The sequence below is a fragment of the Phyllostomus discolor genome, chromosome 10, assembly GCF_004126475.2.
Source record: "Phyllostomus discolor isolate MPI-MPIP mPhyDis1 chromosome 10, mPhyDis1.pri.v3, whole genome shotgun sequence".
Taxonomy (NCBI): Eukaryota; Metazoa; Chordata; class Mammalia; order Chiroptera; family Phyllostomidae; genus Phyllostomus; species Phyllostomus discolor.
Genome location: NC_040912.2, coordinates 74,892,395 through 74,912,450, shown reverse-complemented (window position 1 = coordinate 74,912,450; position 20,056 = coordinate 74,892,395). Strand labels below are relative to the sequence as shown.

At 45.6% G+C, this 20,056-nt stretch overlaps 1 protein-coding gene and 1 non-coding gene across 2 annotated transcripts in view; both read right to left on the bottom strand.

Moving 5' to 3' along the window:
* SND1 (staphylococcal nuclease and tudor domain containing 1) overlaps positions 1-20,056 on the bottom strand; it is a 419,288-nt gene that overhangs the window by 37,255 nt on the left and 361,977 nt on the right.
* Positions 580-787, bottom strand: LOC114508299. The gene has a single exon (XR_003685534.1). It is a non-coding gene; the product is annotated as a small nucleolar RNA U3 (small nucleolar RNA).

The window sequence follows — 20,056 nt, the reverse complement described above, 5'->3', positions numbered from 1 at the left end:
TCTATCTACTGCTCTAAGTTTTGTAGTCTAGAGCAATTTGGAATAAGTGTGATTCCTTTTTCTTATTTACCAGTAGGTAACATTGGGAAAGTTGGCTCTGAGGGCTGCTTTTGAGGATTATGTGAGAAAAGATTAGTTTATGAGCGACTAACACAGGGTTTAACAAAAGTAAGCCCTTGAACAGTGTGTGTTCCCTGTCTCCACCCTCTATGTAGCAGCCGTTCATATCATTCATGTTTTCTCTGTCCTCTCCTTCCATCCCCCGTGGTTCCCGTTACACTTGGACCTGGCTCCCAGTCTGTATCACCCGGACCCTTCTGAGCAATGCTCCTCCCATTCCTCAGTCCTTGTCAAGGACTCTCCACAAACACACCCCTCACTAGTGATCACAATACCCCAGATGTTCCTCAAGCAGAGCAGAATAATTACCTCGTTCCTCTATACTATTTCTTTATTAATGTAATTTTTATCAGTCACTTCACATGGTTGTTGGTGTACAGTCTGTAGTAAACAAACTGGGGTAATTTTCAAGTGAACTGCTGTCAAGCTAGGTCACCTTCTTGTAATTTTTTTTTTTTTGCCACTCCGTGTTCTCCCCTCTCTCTCTTCCTTTGGAAGAGAAGAACGATCATCAGTGGCTATTGGCAGCTGCAAAACAACACCAACAGCCGGCTTCACGCTCAGGAGAGAACACGGCGCTTCCTCCCGGTGGTTTTGGGTGCTCTGCATGTTCAGAGGAACTTCTCTAGTAAAGAACTATAGAAATGACCCCTGAAAGTATGGTCTTATGTGCAACCTTTTTTTAAAACTTAAACACAGGACTTGGCATTTATTACAACTGGTAAATTACATTTCACATCTTAAGTTGCAGCCCATCTTTCTCAGTACTTATAAAATATTCTGAAACTTGATTTTTTATTTTAAGAGAACAGTCTTGTTCATCTCAAATGTGGTAAGTGTGCCTTCTGGGCCTCTGCCTAAATGTTAGGAAGGGCAGACAGATCCGCCTGGGGCAGAAACTTAAATCTGTACCGTGGTTCCAAGATGTCCTGTGTGTGAGGATGTGGTGAATGCTGACGGAAAGGAAAACCCTCTCGTGGGAGACTGCGGGACGCTCTGGGGGCACAGCGCACAGGCAGAACCTTGGAGACCCAGACCCCTCCTCTTTCGTAGTTACTGGACTGGAGGCTTTCAGGTAAGTGAAGCTCCTGCCCTTTACATGGACAGGCATGGATCTGAGGGAAGAGTCTATGTTAAAAACGGAGATAAGGCAGAGAAGAGCTAGGAAATGAAGTTCTTCCTCAGCACGGGAGGGCTGACCTGGCTCCATCGCCTCCTAAAGCCCCTCATCTCCACAGCTTTGCCTGTCTTTTTGGAACAATGGTTCTCTCAAATAATTACAGAATCTCTCTGGGGAAGGCTGACTAGGTCACAGGTAGACAGCTGTGAGAATGCAGAGAGGGATCTGGGCAACAGCACATAAACTGCATTTGCAGGCTACATGATAAATGGAAGAGGGATTTGGGCCCAAAGACCAAGGGAAAATGGAGGGAGGGAGGGAGGACCAAAAAAATCAGCAGGAAACTGAGGTGGAAGCAAGCTTTTCTCACAGGGTGTCCTGATGGGAAGACCTCTGGGCATCCGAGGAGCTTGTGGGATTTGCTTGAGGCCCGGCTGCCCCTGGGTTTTTACATGACAATAAGCCCTCCTTCTGGATGGTTTGGCAGCAGTGATTCCATTGCTACAGTGCAGTAGCTGAACTGCCCGACTTGGTGAGGGCAAACTCGTAGAGGCTTTCTCTTCTGGGTAGGAGAGCTGTAAGGCTGAGTTCTTTGGGGAAAGGGCTAAGAAGAATGATGAGGTATGGACTCCCATCGTACTTTGCAGGACCCTCTGGGTCACACTGAATCTGTGTGCAAATGACATAAAGATGGACTTAGGATTGCCAGAAAACAGTGTTTTTTGCCAATATTCTTGGTCTCTGCAGGGGCATTCAAACAGAATAACCCTCCACATGCAAAAAGAGGAAGGAGAAAAAGAAAAGGGTGAACTGGATAAATATCTTTCTGTTAACTTCTCTCTTACATACATGTACATGTACACATCAGCTCTTGGTTCAGCTTATAAATACAGATGGGGCCTGAGGGTGTCTGCCAGGGGTACAGGGTGCCCCTGAGGTCGATTCTTCCTGACACACAGTGCAGGGATCTCTGGGAAGCCTAACCTATGTGTGTGTTAACCCCACTTCCTCAGTGTCAGTCAAGTTTTCATTTGATGAACCTCAGACATCAGCACAGAACCTCTTTCACATTCACGTCCCCTCCACAGAACTACTGTTCCCCTGACTGCACCATTCTATCCCTTCCTATAACTTGGGGCTCTCTCGGGACTTTCCTCCCATAAGTCTACTTACGAGTATCACTCCCATTTTACAGATGAGGAAACCGAAGATTAAAAAGCTAAGTGTCTTAGATTTAAGGCCATGTAGCCAGTGACAGGACCAGAATTCAAAAGCGGGTCTCTAACTCCTAAGTCCACACTGCTCAGCATCACACCATCCTGCTGCATTACAGGTCATTAAGACTCAAGGCTCAAGTCTTCTGGTCTCAACAGAGGCTAGAGGTGATGGGTGGTTACAACCACGGTGGAGTTAAGGGAAAGGGGATGGAACTGGTGGGCCCTGTGTCAGGATCGCACCTGAAGAGCCAGCTGCTTGTCTTGGAGGAACATGGAGAGGCTGGAGGAACAGCAATGGGGGCGGGGGGGGGGGGCGGCAAGAAAAATGAGGGCTGGAAGCAAAAAGCACAGAGCAGCCAGGCCTAGTTTCTTTTATGCAGAGTAGAAAGAGAAAACTTTGTAGGGAACTTGGCAGAGACAGATCAATCACTGAGCCCTCTATAGTATTATGAAACTCAGACCTGGATAGAAAGGGAAGAATGAAAAAATCCGGGCATTGAAATGACGCTGGTTTTGTTCCTGTAAGGGTAACCAAAAAGGGGGTGCAGAGGAAAGACTGGGGAGGGGGCAGACTCTTGGGTAGAGGTTCTGGCCCCACTTCTACACCAAGAATGACTATAGGGCCAAACTATATGGGGCTGCTCAGGAGGAGCTCCAAGAGGCTTTGTAATCCTGTTAACCTTCCCCAAAGGTCATGCTCTCCAGTACAGAGATAGGCAGACAGACAAATACTCATGCTAAGTAGTTGCAAGAAGGAACTACAAACCAGAGGGAGCATTCTCTACCAACCCAAAGTGCATGAAGTGTACTAAGGCGGTGGAGGGGGCCGAGGGTGGCACACAGCGGAGTGATTGATGTTTATGTGCGAACGGAAGATCTCCTAGAGCAGCAGGTTACACACACATTCTGCACTGATTGATGGTGCCCGTCTCTTAACTGCTTTCTGCTTTCTCGCCCCCGTGTAAAACCTGGTCCCGGCAGCTCTCTCACAGCCATGCAGTGGGCCAGGCCACCCCTGGAAGCTGTTTTCAGCGGCGACACCTTCTTTCCTTCCCTCCCATCCCAAGGCTGTTAACAAACAGCCTGCGTGTTTCCCCAGTTCATCCCACTCCTTCCAATCAGTGCTAATTGAACCACTTAACTCAAGACAATAACATTTGTCGTTTTAAACCATTAGGAAAACCGTCTCAGCTGAGGCGTTACGCACGAGGCCTGCTGGGGGATGGCAGTGCACACTCACACACAAACATGCCCACAAAGCTCACTCAACATGTAAACATGCACGTAATTAACAGTTCCAGGAGAAATTTTGCTAGTGTTAGCCTGTCTTTCTCAACCAGGTTTCTTCAATTTAAAAAAACAAAACAAAACAAAACAAAACAAAACACAACACTGCCGGTTCTAATTCAGGCCCTGGAAACAGCAGCTGTGGTCTCACCCTCCCCACTCTGACCTTCTGCCTCTTGTGTTCCGCAAGGTCCAGGCAAAAAGAGACATGCAGACCTCAGCTCCACCCACACCTGGCAACTACAATCTTTGTGGAAGGGGCAGGAGAAAGGGGAGAAGGAAGAAGTACTCCCCCTGAACGCTCTCGAGGTTCCTTCTCGACTCCTCTGACATACAAGGATGCCTGTAAGCAGCATCATTAGATAAAGGAGAGAGAGGTCCACAGGGCACAAATATTTGACATCCCCAGAAAGACCATCCTTCCCTCCCCTACAGCTTCAACACAAGCCCTAAAAAAGCCTCCAAGAGTGAGAAGAGAGGGCTCATTCTTGGTGCTGTGCCTGTGGGGCCTTGGTGAGGAAGAGTGAGACGAAGAAGAGGAGCAGGGAAAAGGGGAAATGTTGACAAGTGAGGAAAGGGAAAGAAGACAGTAGGAGCAGAAGGTGGGAGGGAGACCCCAGACCGATTTTAACACTGTGGGCAGAAAGAAGAAAACGTATTTCTAGAGTGACGTTAAGATAATGAGTGAAAGTAGCTCAGGGGAGGGGACAGGCCCCTGGATTCTAATCTTGACTCTGCTACTACTTTACACCAGTGCGATTTTAAGGTAAGACACCCTCTTTGGGTGTCTTCTCATCTCTAGCCATGGGATGGTATCAATTTCTGAGTGTCCTTCTAGCTCTCAGACATCCCGAGTCCAGTCCTTGGCTCTGTATCAGTCCCCTGTTGTGTAACCTTTAGGGACTCTGCTCAACTACTTTGCCTCTTTTTGAGTTTTGGGGTTGAGCCAACAGGGGCTACCTCTTCTGCTATGGGGTTTCTTAGACTGATGCCTTCCCCCTTAAAGTCCCATTGAGTAACATCAATTAACCAATATCATTTGGGTAAGCCATGTCAATGAACCAGTTGTTGTCGGATCACAGAGGACAGAAGAGATGCTGTTAGAATCGAGACAGGCAAACGCTGGTCTGATCTTTAGAAAGTGGAAAAGAGAACAGAACAAAGAAAAGCAAAGAGTGAATTCCATGAACCACAGGCTGTTGTTGAAACATAGTTTAGGAGCTGGCAGAAAGCCAGAGATCATTATGGGATGATAGGTGCTCATGAAAAATTATTCAGACTAACCTAATTTCCTTTGTAGGTGAGATCACTAGTCCGTAAGATGAGGAGATTCTTATAAACCTGCTTTCCCCAAGGGGCTGAACTTTGGGTCAATAACAGAGCACAGAATGACAACCACAGAGTTATTTTCTTTTCAACTCCTTTGATTAAGTTAATGAGAAAGTCTAGGCTTACTGCTAATCTGTCTTTACTGCATCTTTAACAACAACAACAAAGGGAGACCTCAGGCTCAGAGCCTTGTAGGCAAGTAAGATGTAGTGAGAATTCAGTAACAATATTCTGTATTCTCTGTACTTATTTTTAAGGTTTCCTTTTATTTATGGTAAATGGTACATTTCCATTTTAAAAGTTTCCTTTAAAATAATTAATTTCAGAAAGAAAAATAATTAATTATAGAGTCAAGAAAAAATTAAAGAAGTAGTAGTAGTATAGGGGGCACTTGGATTTGGCAACAGCACGTAGATGGCATACGAGTACCTGAAGCGTGGGAGACAGCGCTCCACATTAAAGCAGTGGGACAACAGCAGGGAAGGAACCACTTGGCTGCCTGAGCCTATGGGCACTTACTAGGGAAAGGCCCGTTGTTGCCCACTCAACAGCCATTATTTCCCCTTCTCCCTGCTGGCAGGTCTCCATCATATTGCCTTGTGAAATTCGTATGTAACTCAGGAAAATGCTGACTGGTCTAAGTTACTTTTTGTGCCATGATCTCTCTGGCAATTGAGGGAAACATAGGGACCCCCTTCACAGAATAATACCTATTTTTTTTATTGAAGCATAAATGACATATTAGTTTTAGGTGTAAAACATGATTCAGTATTTGTATATATTGTGTGTTTTTGAGTATATAAATTAAAATATATAAGATCATGAAAGAAACCAATTATACTGAAAGTTATTAAAATATTTTTAAAAACCCACCCAAATCAGGATACAAGATAAGTGCTTCTTTATGCTAAATATATGTGCTTCAACATGCTAAATACCAAGATCTAGTAGTAGGTCTAAAAACTGTAAGTTCAAAGCAGTGTTAAAAGTAAACAATATTTTGGATTTCCTACAACTATTATGAGGTAATATGACAACATCTGTGATTTTCCTTGGTGATAAAGTCATAGATATACTAGCTTAACTATGATTTGTGGCTTACATTCATATTCAAAGGAGATGCTAAATTTGAGTTAGAGGGTAATAAAAATAAAGATGTAACTTTTTTCTGCATCCAAATTCAAAGACCCTATGAATCCCTGTGATCAACCAATCTCCTCCCTAGTCCCACATAAAGGTTTAGGAGCGTCTTCCAAATCTGCATAATAAGATGTAAGAGGAAGTCAGGTGGGAAGCACGTGGAAAATGATTTTTTTTTTGAACAAGAAACGTTACTTCTCCTTGCCTTTGGAGATTGGTGTATAAGCATGCAATGCCTGGAGCTATGGCAACCACTGTGTAGTCAAGATAGACACTTGTGAGTATGCTGAGAGAATGTCAGAACAGAAAAGATGGGAAGAACAAAGGTGTCTAATTCTGACCCTGGGGCCACATTTTAGTTAAACTCGCACTGGAGCTGCCCTACTTTGGAACTTAAAAAAAAAAAAAAAGATTTATTTCTTTAGAGAGAGGGGGAAGGTAGGGGAAAAAAAGAGGGAGAGAAGCATGGATGTGAGAGAGTAACATCGATCAGTTGCCTCTCATACAACCCCCCAGCCAGGGACCAGGCCCACAACCCAGCCGTGTGCCCTGACTGGGAATCGAACTGATGACTTCTTTTCCAAAGTTGTATGTCTTTTTTAACCTCTGTAACAAAACTAGGTAACTGGATCCTCTAATATTTCTGAATAACAAGGGTTGCTCTGTGTCCCAAGCCCATCTTTGCCCCTTTTGCAGTCTCTTGGGCTCCTTACTGCAGAGCAGGATTGCTGTCTGATGAGAACTGACAAGATGAACGTCATAGGCACTGCTGATGATAGGACAGCTCTTAGCCAAGGATGCCACCCAGGACTTCAGTTTAGAGCTCTATTCAGAATACAATGATGGGGTGGAGAGAAGGAAGAGGCAGCGTTTGTGAAAAGTTGATTAAGAAAAGTGGGCCCTAGTGATCCAACATAGTTGTGAAGTCCAGAGACAGCCAGAAAATCTAGGTTTCCTGGTTTTTAGCTGATTCTGATCTATCAGGGCTAGGTATTACCACTCCAATTCTGACCCCTCCTGCCTCCCCCATTAGCCCACATCTGTTGCTAGTTTCCATTCTATCAACAAATTTCTCAACTTACAGGCATAAACCTGATAGAAAGCTTCAAGAAGATATCAGACCCTATAATTATAATCTCTGCTAATCCTGTAATCGGAAGCTAAACCCAGGACACAAGTAGATTTGCAAAATAAAGATTTTAGAACTTTAAATGGCATTAGCAGGGCACAACGATAAAGGTACACAATGACGACATGAGACCCATCAGTACAGAAAGAGATACATTCCTTCTACTCTGCAGGAACTATGTGGAATAAAAAACGACGGAATAGGAAAATGTTATTTATGCCTCTGAGGATGAGAGCAAAGCCATTTTGAACCCCTTCTCAAAGGTTCTTTAAATTTTAAAGTTTTGGGCGTAAGAGTGAGAGGAGGAATAAAAGGTGGGGAAGGGGGGAGAAGGAGAAGACAAGCCTCTTTCTTTATTCTAAACATCCTTTTTATTATCTCCTTTGGGGAAAAAACAGTGAATGATTTCAGTCAGGTAAGAGCAAGGAAGGGAGAATTTTTAAATAAGCATGTTGCACACGCACAGGACACATGCAGAAAATTCCTAGGCTTTGCCTTCATGAGCCTGCCTGTCCCCCCTTGTGGATGTGATGAGTAAATCTTTTGGAGCCACACACCAGGGCTGCAAAGCTCCTTGACTGTATTCAGGTGAGAGGTAAAGAATCTGCAAACCACAAGTGCCAGTGACCCAAGTGTGGCAGGAGGGCACTGGAGACAGGAGGTGGACTTGGGAAATATGTTCCTTCAGCCAGAGGGGAATATTTCCTTTGGATTTCTTCTTTTCCAAGTTATCCAGATGTGACAGCACCGAGTCTGGGGGTGAGGCCCCCAAGTGAGGCAATGACCCTGTTCCTTTTGGAGCACCGAATGTTCCTTAGAAGAAGCTGAATACAGGCCAGTGCAGGAAACCCCACTCTGCTAGCTTCTGGCCCCAAACACAGCCTCTCTTAAGTCCCTAGTCCTTCCTTGAGGCTTCTAAAATAAAATGAAGAAAAAAAAAAGTATTTGTCTGATTACATTGTCCTATTTAATGAATACGTTTTAGAAAGTACTGTAAAGTTTAGTATAGGTATACTATTTATGATAGACTAAATATGGGCAACTATTTATTTTGAACATATTTTTGCTCAAAGAGTTGGACATTAATATATTCAAAACAATGAGGGCAAATGAGAGACAAAGGAGGTTTTAACCCTGCCAGAGATGAAGCTGGCAGGGGAAACCCAGCAGCACTGAGATGAGGACAGGGAGAACTGGTGTCACCTTCAAGAACACGGGCCACATGATGAGACAAAATTCAGTCAACCTCTTGGCTTCTCTCACAAAGAGATGCAGCCTAGTGCTGACTGGTGTGGCTCAGCTGGGTTGGGCGTCATCCCACGGACCAGAAGGAGGCCAGCTCGATTCCCAGTCTGGGTTGTGGGCCAGGTGCCTGGTTTGGGGGGTGCGAGAGGCAACTGATCTACATTTCTCTCACGCACTGATGTTTTCTCCCACCCTTCCCCTCTCTCTCTCTTACAAAAGAAAAAGGGAGATGCATCCTAACATGGCAATGATGTTTGAAGGCCAAAGACTAAGACCCATCTCACCCCTCGCCTGACAGTGCCACTGTCCTCTGGGCTCACATGTGAGGCTTTAGAAAATTCTTCAACACTTACTTAATTATCCTCCTTTCCAGAAAATAGTATTTATTTGTTCACTGAAGAGAGTCAAAGTTGTGTGTTTAGAAAACTCATTAATAACAACATTCTTAAAGAGATGGACTCAAACACAAGCTGGCAGGGAGCCAACTCCTTAAGCAGCGCCGCAAACGACGCAGGGCTGCTGATGGTGTTGAAGGCCAGAAGTGGTCCCAGCCTGCTATCAGCGTGGGTGCATCTCTTGGCTTCAATTTGATAGAAGAATTTTATGCTGCAGCTCCCTGAGGTATGGGACCAGAGAGTCACATTTCTGTCCCTCTTCAGACAACAGGAGCAAAAGACAGCTTTCACTCTTAGGAAATTGAAAAGGCTCAGGTGAACAGAGCCTGCTGGCTGGAAGAGAGGGACTAGTCCAGCAGGGTGTTAGACAGGGGTTACATCCTTCTCTCTGAGGTCTCCACTACAGAGAATTAGAATGTCCCCGATTCGTTGGTTGGTTGGTCTTTTCATATTCATATCTCTCTTTTTCACTTGCTGTCTCACATGCATACACACGCCTCTTCTGAACAGATCCCAGGGACTGGCATTTGGAGGCAGACTGCCAGAAGCCAAGGCAGGAAGGATGGAGCCTAAGCTGCTCTGTGCTTGGGATCCCAAGATGGTCTCTTCCTGGGTAGGGATCCCCAAGGGCTCAGTGCCAGCTCCAAAACACCACCAAGTTGCTGGGCCAGAGAGGCCAGTGTTGGGGGAAAGGGACTAAGAGGACAGCCCTTGTCCAGCCCACAGACTGCTCACTTATACAAAGAACCCTTTCGGAATTATTGGCTGGCAGGGCTCCTCAGACTTTTTTTTTTTCAGGGTTTGTGCACTGCATACAAATCCAGCAGTCTCCTGGCTGTCATACAAACTGGCCCTGTCACCAAGAAAGTGATACAGAATGTGGGCCCCTCTGGCTCAGCTGCCAGTATCCAGGCATCATGGTGGAGACTCCCAGATTCACAGCTGGTAGCCCCACAAAAGCTGGGACTTCAGCACCCCTCATCAGGAGCAGAGTGGTTTCAGTCTGGCATCCCTTGGAGAAATAGTTTAAAGTAGACCTACAGGATCCTGAGAACACATTGCTTAGCATTCCTAGCTGATAGACAGGCAACAACTGAGATAGGGATTCACAGACAGGGGGTGGTGGTCTGGGGTAAGGGAGAATGAGGTTCAAAGTAGTCATGTTATCCTTGTGTAAAAACAAACAGATTTACCTCTCAGTTCTGGCCAAACCCAGAACTGGGTGTGACAGAGACAGTAAATGAAAGAATATGAATGTGAATATGCCAACAAACAAATTGGGGAATTCTAAATTCTAATCCTACTCTGACAGAGTAGGTCACATCTAAAAACATGGAGCAAGACCTGATTCACGTGGCTTACTTGGTGGGCCACGTCCGGCAGACTGAAAGTTTGCGGCTTCTGTTCCTGGTTAGGGCACATACGAGAGGCCATTTGGTGTTTCTTACATTGATGTTTCTCTCCCTCACTCTCTCCCTCCCTTCTTCCCTCTCTAAAGTCAGTCAGCATGTCCTCGGGTGAGGATACAAAACAAAATGAAACAAAAAACACAGAGCAAGAGCAGGTTGAAGGCTGAGTAGATCTAAGTCCTGAAGAAGCCCATGTCATAGTGAAAAAGGAAAGCAGCATCCAGGAACCTGGGTGTCAGCCAACCCACCCATCGGTCGTTAGATGACTCACAGGGAAGCTGGTGGTGTGAGCTCCTGGCTGGCCTCCTGGTGTTCCCAATGCTACACTCCCCTCCACTTCTAAGGGTGAAGAGCCTGCAGTTTTGCTCAAGGATGAGGTGGGGTGAGGATGCAATTAAGAGACAAAATTCAAGCCCACGTTTCCATTATGGGTCCTCCAATTCTCCCTATGAAACGCCTTAGATGAGACAGATGAATCCATATTACTAGGCCAGTACTGAATGATGGACCTATGACAACTCTAGGCGTTGCTGAAGCTGGCAGCAGAGGCCAATCCACAGAGAAACTTTACAGCAGATCAAGGAGGCTGGCAGAGAGTAGGCAGTGACAACATGGCACCATTCTACAAACCACGGGGACTCGAATGGCTTGGAGGCCATAAAAAAGATGCAAGAAGAAACTGCAGAAAAGGACACAACAGGTTTCCAGACACACTGAACAGATTAAAAACATGGAGAAAGTTCCAAGATGAATATATGTCATAAATTCAGTCAGAAATTCCCCAGGGTAAGTATAAAAAGTATGTTCCCATCTTATTCACACTTTTGAAACTGTAAAATTTTCTCTGAAGCAGTGAGTTGCTCAGTAAGGGGCCCTAGAATATTGCCAGAACAGCCCCTAAGCCACGTGACTTTAAAAAAAAAATATCTGTGACACACCCATGGTTAAAGAAAGTGGAGTCACAGCCTGAGGAAACACCTTCCCTCAGGGCAAAAGGGCAAGTCAGTGACGGAGCTGGAGAAGGACCCAGGTGGCCTGGACTCCCAGGAGGATTTTTTCCACACAGCTGTTTGCTTTGGCTTCCCCTGAATGCTTTAAATTAAGAATTTGTCGATGGAATTGTTTGTTCTTTCATCATGCAAAATAGAGATGAGGACCCAGGACAGAAGCTCTGGGCTCCTCTCATTGCCCAGCCAGACCTCAGGCACTCAGTGGGGTATTTATAGCCGCCTTTAAATTTACCCAGCTCTCCATAAAGCCAGGTAATGGGGCGCCCTTTACTGCTGCTAGTGGTGATTGTCCTAACATTCTTTAATTAGCAAAAAGCGTTGGCACAGCCACTTCAGAGCATTTGATCTTACTGTCCTGGTGTTCCCTATTTCAGGCTCAACAGCCCCCACTCCCTCGGGAGAACATGCACTTTAGCGAATTTGAAAATGAAGGCATATGCATACTCGAGCACCTGTCCTCACTCCCCTCCTTCCTCACATATCCACAACTGCGAAGAACCTGTGAGACTCTATGATACCTCCATAAAACTCTCACTCCCAGATCTGTCAGCAAGGGGATAGGAATTCTAACAATTTAGGATTAGAGAAACTCATTAATTTTCCCAGTGTTAAAAAAAAAAAGCTGGTAATTTTTAATCTATCTTTGAAGATTTAGACAGTAGGGCTAGGGCCATCGATGTACCAACAAGGGAGGACTGAGCTGTAACTCACATGGGCCAAACAACAGCCCCTTTTCCTCTGAAATACGTAATTCACTACTATGGTCTAGGTATTGGACACAGATGGGAAGGGCCCCTGCTTTCATGGGGGTGTGCAATACATAAACACAGATGGCGGTAAGTAAAATAAGAAAATAAAGCTGGGAGATGTGACTGTGACCAGTGGGGCTATTTTAGATGGGGTAATCAAAAAAGTCTCTCTGGACTTGCTCAAGAAAGAGCCAAACTACTACCTAAAGATGTGGGGGAAGGATACTCCAGGTTGAGGAGAGAGCAAAGACCCTGATGGGGTGAACCAGCTTAAAAGTGTTCCAAGAGAAGAAAGAAGAGCAGTGTAGCTGAAGTATATAGGAAGTGAGGAGGACGGTGATGAAACCATGAAGGCACAGGCACAAGGAAGGCATGATGGCTTAGGGCCAATGGTCCATGGTAAGCGATTTTGTTATTACTTGAATTATGAAGGGAAGACAATGGAGTATTTTAAGCAAATCAATAACATCATCTGATATGTCACAAAGATCACTTTGGTGGCTGTGGAGAATAGACTGTAGAGGGCAAGAAAAAAAAACTCATGCCTTGAATAGGTTAATTTTTTAGTTTTTAATAAATGTTCTGTGGTTATATAAGATGTTAATATGAGAAGTTGGGTGAAAGGTACATGGGAACTATTTTTTGACCTGTAAGTCTAAAATTATCTCAAAATTAACTGTTAAAAACAACAACAAAAAAACCCTACCTTGTATCTTGAATGAAGAATTGAGAAGTCTATGTTAGGTGCAATATCAAGACCAGATAAGTCCAGAAAAAATAATAGTAATGAAAAAATGGATTCTCAATAATTGAGATAATTGGATAATTTTAGCCAATAATTTGGATCAAGTATTTCCTTTCTATACCAGTTTCCATATTAGAAAGTAACAGCTGCTACCACTATTACTACTTGTTAAGACTGACTGATTTTCCTTACTTCTAGTCCAATAACATCACCAAATAAGTACAATTAATACCACTTTACACATGAATCTGATGCTTAAAGTAACATACATACACAGTATGCAAGAGGCAGAACCAGGATTTGAACCCATGTTTCTGATGCCAGAGTACTCTCATGACCACCGCCATGGTATAATGCCTACTGGCACTCTCCTCCTTCCCCCACCCACCTTATGTAACATATTTTGTAGGACTCAAGGGAAAAAATATTTGGGCTCCCCCCAACCAAAATATGAATAAACTTATACATATACTATACATATGTGTGTATAACTGCAGGCATGGGCCCACAAATAAAGAACAGATATATGTTGGAAATACCTGAAAAGACAATCTTACTCATAACTATACCCGCTGGACCCTGATCTTGAGGTCTTTACCTCCAGTGAGCACGAAGCTCAACATTTCTGAACAGTCAAGCCAAATTTTATAGCAGTGCCAAAAGGTACTTCTATTAGTATTACTGGTAAATGCTCAGATGTTACCAACTCTTTGGGATGTAAAGGCCATGTAAAGAAAGAGTAAGAAAATTACCAAGAAAAGACATCAAGTTTTCACAAAGATGGTGCCAAAGCCAAGCTAAACGGCGTCCACAGCCACACAAAAAAAGAATTATCTGCATGTTACCCACCTTCCAGAGGCCTAAGACACTGTGGCTCTGGAGGCAGCCTGAATATCCTCGGAACAGCGCCCCCCGGAGGAACAAGCTTGACCACTAGGCCATCGCCAAATTCCCCAATTACTGAGTTAGCCGTGAAAAAGACAGAAAACAATACACTTGTGTTTATTGTGGATGTCAAGGCCAACGAGCACCAGATCACACAGACTGTGAAGAAGCTCTACAACACTGATGAGGCCAAAGTCAACACCCTGATCACGCCTGATGGGGAAAAGAAGGCATATGTTCAACTGGCCCCAGCCTATGATGCTTTGGATGTTGCTCACAAAATTGGGATCATCTAAACTGCGTCCAGCTGGCTAATTCTAAATATAAAAATTTTATACTAAAAAAGGAGAAGAAATCAAGAGAAGCAAAAAGAAAATAACACGAGGCAGATTTCTCTAGTTTGTCTGGTCAGCCTGTCCCCTTCACTTAGCTCATATGATGTTTCCTAAGGCTATGCTGATTGAGGGATACTTTCCATTCCCAATGGGAAGACCTAGTGGCCACATAGCTCACAGCACAGGTACGTGGAATCACCTGTTGGTTGTCAGATGTACCTTTCCCTTTCTCTCCTTCTTAGGTGTACATCTCAACATCACAGTGGTTTAGAATTTGGGTGCTAGACAGACTTGAGATCGAAACCTGGCTTTGTCACTGCAGCAGGATGAATGACTGAAAGACATATCTACATCCTAATCCTAAAACCTATGAATGTTACCCAATTTGAAAAAAAGCCTTTGTAGAGGTAATTAAGGATCTTATGATGACATCATCCTGGAATATCTAGGTGGGCCCTAAATCTACTGACAAATGTCCTCATAAGTGACAAAGAAGAAAGGGACAGAAGTCAACATGACCATGGAGGCAGAGATTGAAGTCATGTGGCCACAAGTCTAGGAAGGCCGACAACCACCAGAAACTGGAAGTGGCAAGAGGCAAGAAACAGATTCTCTTCTAGGATCCTTGGAGGGAGGGTAGCCTTGCCAGATTTTGCATTTTTAGATTCCAAAACTGTTAGGGAATAAATTTCTGATGTTTTTAAGCCACTAAATATGTGATAATTTGTTAAGACAGACTTAAGAAGCTAATACAGTTCTGTGATCCTGAGAAAGCTTCTTAAATTTATCTGCAAAATGGGGAATCTAATTATATCCACCTCACAGAGCTGTCATGGGGATCAAATATGTGTAGGGACACTTTGCCCAGTGGCTATCAACTCCCCAGCAAATGCTGCTTTAATGTGACTAACGTTGCTGCAACAAAGCAGCAACTGAAGAGGATAAACTAGAAGGGCCTGCAATGGGCCAGTGTACCTGCAGAGGTGAACGTTTCCAAGGTTTCTGGCTGGATTTCTTTGGTCTGTGTGATCATACTGGGGACTGTGGCTAGAACGGGCACCAAACTGACTATTCCAAAAGAGGAGGGAGTTGGGGGACTGGGAGAGTTCTCCCTTCACTCAGGTCCAGCAGTTCAGGAAGAAATTGTAAGCCCCGGGAAACTAGCTTCACAGAAGATGAGAGGCCCTTCCATTCTACAGCTCTTTGCCATCCTTATTAAGCATCTTGTCTTTTCTTTGCCGACGTTTTTAAAATTATTCTGGATGGGACCTGCAGGGAGAGTGCTTTTCTGTCCACTTCCTTTTGCCTTCCTTTTTAAGAGTAGAATTCTTAGGGGGAAAAGAACAGTGGATTCTTAGAGCACTCATAAGAGTGGATAATTCTAGAACAGCTGTGTTGCCTTGAATCATCAGGCTCAAGGAAGAAAATCCATTCCCTTTATGACTGTGGGTAGTAATGGCCCAGCCACAGCTTCACTATGGGATCACAGGCAAGGAAAATAATCCTAGTTTTTGCAATGCAGACTTTTTCCATTAAACAGAAACTTCATGATCAGTTGACCCTGGAGGGGAATTTGCACATGCAAACATATGTGTGCACACATGCACACATGATGTGTTCATTGCCTTGGGTAGAAGGAGGTGACTCTTTCCAGACAGACCGTTTCTTATACTGTTTTGTCACCACCAATTCATCAATCAATTGATGTTTTTCCTTACCTTTGTGGAGAGCCATTCCCATACTATTTTTCTTTTTTTCTTCCTGCTTCCCAAAGACCCTTTTCTCCTTCGGTCTTGTTCTGTTCTTAGCTAAAATGGCAGCAAATAGAGTATAAAAATGGAAAAGGTGCTGGAGTAGGATTTGGCAGCCCCACAGTATTACAAACAAGAACTGGAGTTTCAGGAAGTATGTGATCTTCCTGACACTGGCGGGACTACCTTAAGGGGCCCAAAAGCCTATTAGAGGTAAGATAGTGCCCTGCCCAAGACTGCTCACTCCTAGCAAGCCCTATGAGGCATTATGGACATCTAGTGGCTGCTTGCGATAATGCCTCACGGCTGCATGCCAGGGTGGGTAGTGGTCTAGCCCTGGGCTTTATCAGGAGCCCAATAATTGGGCTGCACAAGGCAGTCCTAAGTCCTCTCAGAGTCAGTCCCCTGGATAAACTTAGTCCCTGGGAATGGCAGACTGGCTCTACAAAGACTTATCTTTATCCTAGTCCAGAAAAGTATGCTAGCACTTGCATATAAGACCACAGAAGACAGGCATTTGGGACTATCTTCCTGGCCCCAGGTTTAAATGCCAGTTAGCCATACATTGTCATCTTGACTGAGGGGCTGAGCTCAGAAGGGATAGACTCTGATATTTGTCATATGGCTTTAGGTAAGTCACTATGACTATCTGATTTTCATTAATGCCATTTGTAAAATGAGAGGTTAAGTTCAGATGATCTTTAAGGTCCCTTTTAGCTTTAACATTTTGTGATCTATGAGCCTTTTTAGCAGCTGGGAAAACACTGATCTGCTTTGGCACTGTGCATGGCTAGATTAAACTGAAGGAAGCATTCTCTTCTCAACTTCGTGGCTGATTTCCAAGACTTGGCTATAATCCCAAACGACCAACCTTCTTCACAGAGCTATATAGCTGAGAAGGCGTGGAAATCATGAACTATGAGAGCTGGAAGGAACATTCTAGTCCATTTCCTTAATTTTATAAATGAAGAAAGCTAGGTTGAGAGCCATTTACAGATTTCTCACGTTTCTAATCAGTGGCAGAAAGGGGACTAGGACTCAGGTATCTCAGTCTTAGTGCTAGTACCAAGCTGCTGATGCAGGCTTCGCCCAATCACCAGCTGCCTTCTTCAGTTCTTCCTGACTTTATCACAGCAGTCTCTGTGTGGAACCAGAAGTGAAAACTTTCTCAACAAGCATCATTCCTTCCTTTTCTTCATCTCAAAGTTGAAGCCTTCCTCTCCTTTTTATTCCTTGGTGGCAACACTCCAAATCTAGGAAGTAGTCAGAACCAGGGTGCTGTGAGGAGCAGCAGACAATGGCTACACCGCACTCTCGTACAGTGCCACTTTCAGTTCAGAAGGGCTGTGTGCTGCGAAGGCTTCACAGCCCCCTGGGTCCAGTCTGCAGCTCCTGTGGTCTCTCTCAGCCTGGCTGGCCAGCAGAGGACAAAGCAGCCCCATCTAGAACTCCATGCAGAGCTTGGGCATATTCATTTCATCAATCAGTCACAAATATTTACTGGGAAACAACCTCATTACTAAGTACTGGTTTGACTGAAGGCAGCCACCCTTCCATCCACCAACACAGTATTGGGGAAGAACTTTGATTTGCTGGGTCTGGACATGAATAGGTGGAGCCTGAGTCTGTCTACACTGGCAGAACACCAGCCAAGGCAGAGATCCTCTGTTGCCTGAGGAAGGTGGGGTAGTCACACTCCAGTGGGCCATCTAGACCCTGGACAGCGTACCCTCTGGCACTCTGCTAGCTTGATGCCAGCTGTGGCGAGGAGAGGAACTTCATTCCAACAAGCTTCCGATTCTCCTACACAGATCCCTGTCAGGCTAGGCTTACATTTCCTGGGTCTACAAGACAGTAGTCCCTCTTAAAGCTGATAGTATGCAGGGGCTTTAGACAAGAAAACAAACAAACAAACAAACACCGAGCTGCTAAAGAGCCCAGATGGAACTGATGCTGAGTATCAGAAATATAGACTTGCCTCCATTTCTATCTCATCTTTCTCTTGATCAGTCATTGCAAATGAAATAAATTAAAAAAGGATCTATTTTCTAATTTCTTCCTCTCCCACCCTTTATTCTATTTCTCCTCACTGAACTTTTTAATAATCTTTCCTCCAATTTACCTCCACTGTTTATTCTATGCAGAGTAGACACACTGGACATTTTTGTTACAGTGATGAAAACAACTGTGCTCAGGGTTTGAAGACTGAATTGAAATGCTGATTCTGTTGCTTTTAGGGTGTATGTATGCCCTTACACACATTATTTGCCTGTCTGAGCTCAGTACCTCCATCTGTAAATGCAGATAACCATGGCTAATATATCGCTGGGTAAATGATTAAAACAAGTGTGTGAGTGTGCGCGCGCGCTCTCTCTCTCTCTCACACACATGCACCTATCCATCCATCCATCCATCCATCCATCCATCTTTAGTTGAGTGGAGAGACCGAAACACCCCAGTAATTGACTGTAAAAGTGGATAAATGAAACCTGAGTTCTCACCAACAGAAAGAAAACTCTGGGGAATCACTTCCACATCCAAGTTCCTTGACACCTGAGCCCTGCCAAGGTTCAAATCCTGGCTCCAGCACTTAATATGTGACCCTAGGCAACATATAGACTGTAAATGCATAATAAAAGGGTCTTGGTAAATAATGAGCAACTTAACTTGCTAGGACTTCAAAAAGTCTCTAGGGCATTGAAGAATGAGGCTCAAGTTACTGGCAGCAAACAGTTGTGGAGAGCTGAGAAATCCAGGACCCTTCTTAAGCCAAAGCCCAAGAGCAAGTGATGAGGGCTTAACAAGCAAGCTTGCTAAGTTGGGTCTGCAGATAACCCTTGAGAAGAAGCAATACTAAACCGAGGCCAAATTCTACCAGACTGGCTTCCCAGGGCTCAGGCACAGATGGCCCCACACCCACTAGGCAAAGAAAGGGCTGCCTTATTTTGGGTTGGGAAAACGTTAAACTAGTCTTGTTCTACACTGGTCTGTCAAATGCCCTGCGGTCTCCTCTCTTTAGAAATAGGGGCAAATTGCTGCATAGGTCTCAGGAAGTCCCAGAAAAGAAAGAGGAGCTGGTGAAGCTCAAGGGCAGAAGGTTTAAGACCTCCCCGCCCCAATCCTCCAGGGGAGGGAGGAGAAAAGGGCATCAAAGAACTGTCAATATAAGTAGCAGCCGGTGTGGCTTGGCTTCGAGAGGAGTGGGATTGTGCTCTGGTTTCTGGAAGTTCATCTCAATCCTTCTGGCCAGCCACCGTACTGTCCCAGGTTGTCATTCTCCAGCTCCTCGCACTTGGTCTTCCACTGTTTGCTTCCCCCGCAACCCTCATTAAGAAAACTATCATTTAAAGCTCTCGTTAAAGCTGAGGAAGGGTGCTGCTAGGGAGGGGGCAGGACGGAAAGGACTCTGTGCAGCAGCCCAGGCTCCCGTTTTTTTTTTTTTGCACCCCGCCCCCAGCCACCCCCGCGTCCCCACCATGCCGCTCCAAACTCTGCGTACGCGGTCGGGCCAGGCGGCCAGGAGCCCCGTCAGCAGTCGGCGGGGGTGAGGATGACGCGGTCTGGGCGGGAGACCGGCCAACTGCAGCAGCCCCACCGCAGGTCGCCGCGCTCCAGGTTCCCGGTCCCGGAGTCCACCTCACCCAGTGCCACAGGGTGCCTGGCGCCTGTGTTGGGGCGGAGAAGCAAGCGGGGGCGGCGCGGCGTGGTCTCTCCCGCAGCAGCCCCGCACCCGCTCCAGCCTATCAACGGCCACCCGGCGGCTCCCTGCTACCGACCAGACCAAAATAGCTGCGAACGCCTGCGACTTGCGCGGCCGCTCACTTGACGCTCACTCCAGCTCGCCCGCCCGCCAGCTCGCCGGCCAGCTCCCCTCGTCTACAGGGGGTGGGAGGAAATGGCCCGCGGAGGGGGGTGGGGGGTGGGGGAGAGTTAGGAGGAAAGAAGGAAGGGAACGAGGGAGGGAAGACAGAGGGGGAAGTGGGACGGAGGCGCGGAGCCGGGCTGCGCGGCAGCGCTGGAAGGCGCCGGCGTTAACCCCTCGAGGGCAGGCGGCGGAGGGGGAGCGGTGTTCATACATAAGAGCACTGCATCACGCTAATCTTCTCCCCAGAACAGTATGCGTCAGCAGTACATTCACGTTCTGACTGAAGGACAAAAGGATGAGAGAGCAGTCTGCGTGGCTGCTGCCT